Source organism: Lolium perenne, chromosome 6 (genome assembly GCF_019359855.2).
Source record: "Lolium perenne isolate Kyuss_39 chromosome 6, Kyuss_2.0, whole genome shotgun sequence".
NCBI classification, from domain to species: Eukaryota; Viridiplantae; Streptophyta; class Magnoliopsida; order Poales; family Poaceae; genus Lolium; species Lolium perenne.
The window spans coordinates 25,106,831-25,110,937 of record NC_067249.2 but is presented as its reverse complement, the minus strand read 5'-3'; the positions used below and the strand labels follow the sequence as shown (position 1 = coordinate 25,110,937).

The following is a 4,107-nucleotide window of genomic DNA, read 5'->3' as shown; positions in this document are numbered from 1 at the left end:
GCGATGCATTCAAATTTCATATATATTTGCGTAAATGTTAAATGAAAAATGTCTTTGCATTTGGAAAAGAAATTTTAAAAAAATCATCCTCAAAATGAACAGAGAGCCATGATCATGAACATAATACACAGATTACACAATCAATTTCGAAATCATCGCTCAAAAAACGGGAGCGGCTTTATCATAATCAGCCTCCGGACTCTGAGTCTCATTCATAATCAGCCTCCGGACTCTGTCAGCATTGAATGAGATTCAGCATTGACAAAATTCAAAGCCGCTCCCGTTTTTTGAGCGATGATTTCGGAATTGATTGTGTAATCTGTGTAGTATGTTCATGATCATGGCTCTCCGTTCATTTTGAGGATGAATTTTTTTAATTTCGTTTCCAAATGCAAAGACATTTTTCATTTAACATTTATGCAAATATATATGAAATGTGAATGCATCGCACAGTGCCATCTTGCCTGAACGCACAATGCCATCTAAAAATAGGTTTCTCACACATAGTGCCTTCTTAATTTCCCCAACCCCATAGTGCCTTCTAAAAATATATCACCACATGGAGTTTTTCTGACCGCATGGAGCTTTTCTAAAAATAGATGACCGCACACAAATTATTATTCTGACCGCATGGAGCTTCTTTAATCTGACCGCATAACACATTCTAAAAAATAGATGAGAACATGTCTTGTAATTTTTTCTGACCACATAGTATTATCTAATAGATGACCATACAAATTCTTCTAATTATTTCTCACCGCACAATGCTTTCTATTTTCTCTAACCGCATAGTGTCTTCTAATAATAGACCATTTTTCCACTATAAATATGTCTACTCGTCACTGTATCTCGTCACTTCATCATATCTCTTTTGCTGGTGCTCCTTTGCGCTCCTTGTGCTCCTTTTGTAAGTTTTTTACTGATGTTTTTTGTAAGCACTCGTTTTTTCAATGTTAATTCACCGCATCATATGTACTGATGTTTTTGTAAGCAATGTTAATTCACCGCATCATCACTCAATTAGTTGTATGTGTGAAGTATACTGTACCTTTTTGAACTAGTTTTGTGGGGCATCTTTTTTTTGTGTTGACACACTGCTTTCTAAAAAAGCACACACCATGCATAGTGCCTTATTATTTTTCTCCACCACATACTTCCTTCTAAAAATAGATCACTGCAGGGAATTCTATTTTTTCCTGATCGCATAATGTCTTCTAATATTAGATCATTTTTCCACTTAAAAAATATGTCTTCTTGTTACCATATCTTTTGTCACTTCATCATATGTTTTTGCCGCTCATTTGCGCAAATTCAGTGTTTGCTCCTTATGTTACTTGTAATAAGAACTATTTGTATGATATTTTTCCTATTTTTAATATGTTTCCTTTTTTGTGTAGCCTTGTTTTGAAAATTTCACTGTTGAAGGTATGGCTGCATGCTCGGAATGCTCCCAACCCAGAAACTTGTGCACCCGACCATCTAGATATTGTACAGAGTTTTCTGTCAAGATGTTGCCAGAAGATTTCGAACAATATTCTGTATGTATTTTTTGATAAAAGTTTCATAATTTATTTTCATAATTTTTTTTGTATTTATCTTATTTGTTCTTAAAAAAATCTATGCAGATTCTCCCTTGCTGTTACTATACAAGGATTAAATTTTTATGCCCATCAAAAATCATGAAAGTTGTAGGTAGACCAACTCCCCACTTGGAGGCACCTGATGATGACTTCACAACACATCATCTATTATTGGAAGATTGCGATACATACTTTTCAATAGATGGACCATATTATTTGTCCTTGTTAGAAGCATTTCGTATCACTGCTGGAGATACAATAAAGTTTTCATATGATGAAGATGAAGACATCTTTAATGTCTCCGTTCATGTTGGAATAGATCAACCAAAATATTGGTTTGGATTCCATGGTAATTTTATTTGAATCTTTATATTATTAATTTTTCAATTTTTTCTGTTTTTTTCACTACTAATTATAGGACATATTTTTTCTTTGTTAGAATGCTGATTGTGAAGAAGCGTTCTATAGTACTTATTTCATGGAAGCAACGGATGTTTCCCAAGCAGAAATGAACAGACTAGTCATTCGTTATAGGGAGTATATGAGGAGTCTGAATTATCATAACAATGAACCTAATTTCATTATTCACAGGCTTGTGAGTAGTGAATACGCCTGTTGGGTTATTTTTTTTCTTTTTTTACAATTGTTGTTGTTATTCTTATTTTTAAATTTTTATTCTAGGTTTTTTTGTCATCACTAGTTTTGAGAAAAGATTTTTTTTGTTTTTGATTTTGTAGGTAGTTCCAATCGAAGCTATCAAAAATAATGTTGTTCTACCAAGGAAGGGTGATTCTATTTATGCATACAATCAATATTCTGTCCAAGGAACTTACAAAATAAGAGATGATGGCACTATCATTTTCCTTGAACACTGGGCTGATTTACGTGTGGACAATAGTATATTCCCAGGAGACTTATTCATTGCCAGGGTGGTGGCAAATAGAAGTTATATAGGACTGGATATTCATATTATTTAGGAAGACAAGGATTTTTTCTATTTATAATAGTAGTTTTTTCTCTACTTTTTTGTAATAATTTTTTATCTTTTTTTAGTGTTGTATTTCAAGAAGATTGCTATTTTTATTTCTTCAACTTGTAATAATTGTTATTTTTTTACTTTTCTTCATTAATTTATTCTCAACACTATGTTTGTTTGCTTCACAACCTTAGTTTTTGTTCCATGTATTCCCTAGTTTATTTCACAACCCAAGTTGTGTTTCCTTCATATTTTTATCTTATTGGTACAACTGTAATCCAAGTTGTGTTTATCATGTTTCTTTTCCATGCAATCACAAAGGTTGTTCCAATATGGTACTGTCTTTTGTTTCCTCCCAATCATATGGTTTGTTCCTTAGGGTTTGTTCCAACATGTTATTGTTTTTGTTCCTACCTATCATGTGGTTTTGTTTCTTCATATCCCTGGTCATGAGGTTTGTTCCTTCACAGCCCTTTTGTTTGTTCCATTCATATTATCATGTTTGTTCCAAATATTCCCAAAAGTTGTTCCAACATGTTGGTTTTTTTTAACCTACATGTTATCATGTTGTTCCATGTGATCCCACTTTTCTGTTCCTCCTAGTCATGATATTTTGTTCCTTCATAACCCTACTATTTGCTTCAAACTATTATGTTGTTCCTAGTAATACCAAAAGTTTGTTCCAACATGTTGCTGTCGTTTGTTCCTCTAAGCCATGTCATTTGTTCCTTTTAGAACACTATTTTGGTTCCAATGTGTTTCTATTTATGTTCCACGCAGTCACATAGGTTGTTCCAATATGGTACTATCTTTGTTTCCTCCCAATCATGTGTTTTTGTTCCTTTAGGTTTTTGTTCCAACATGTTTTTGTTTTTGTTACTACCTATCATGTGGTTTTCTTCATTCATATCCCTGGTCATGAGGTTTGTTCCTTCACAACCCTTTTGTTTGTTCCATTCATATTATCATGTTTGTTCCAAATCATCCCAAAAGTTGTTCCAACATGTTGGTGTTTTTTTAACCTACATGTTATCATGTTGTTCTATTTGATCCCACTTTTCTGTTCCTCCTAGTCATGATTTATTGTTCCTTCACAACCCTACTATTGTTCCCTTCAAACTGTTATGTTGTTCCTAGTAATCCCAAAAGTTTGTTCCAACATGTTGCTATCGTTTGTTCCTATCAGCATGTTGTTTGTTCCTTTTAGAACACTAGTTTTGTTCCAATGTGTTACTATTTATGTTCCATGCAGTCACATAGGTTGTTTCAATATGGTATTGTCTTTGGTTCCTCCCAATTATGTGTTTTTTGTTCCTTAGGTTTTTGTTCCAACATGTTTTTGTTTTTGTTGCTACCTATCATGTGGTTTTGTTCCTTCATATCCCTGGTCATTAGGTTTGTTCCTTCACAACCCTTTTGTTTGTTCCATTCATATTATCATGTTTGTTCCAAATCATCCCAGAAGTTGTTCCAACATGTTGGTGTTTTTTTAACCTACATGTTATCATGTTGTTCCATGTGATCCCACTTTTTCTGTTCCTCCTAGTCATG

At 33.4% G+C, this 4,107-nt stretch overlaps 1 long non-coding RNA gene across 3 annotated transcripts; it reads left to right on the top strand.

The window, feature by feature from the left end:
* The first annotated feature begins 268 nt into the window (after nt 1–268).
* LOC127308564 (uncharacterized) lies at nt 269–2,700 on the top strand. 3 transcript variants are annotated; one of them, XR_011746568.1, is made up of 5 exons: nt 269–907; nt 1,426–1,538; nt 1,626–1,929; nt 2,020–2,199; nt 2,318–2,700. It is a non-coding gene; the product is annotated as an uncharacterized lncRNA (long non-coding RNA). The 3 variants fall into 3 exon arrangements; XR_007856671.2 differs by having other exon boundaries at nt 1,398–1,538; nt 2,020–2,175; XR_007856670.2 differs by having other exon boundaries at nt 1,398–1,538.
* The last annotated feature ends 1,407 nt before the right edge of the window (nt 2,701–4,107 follow it).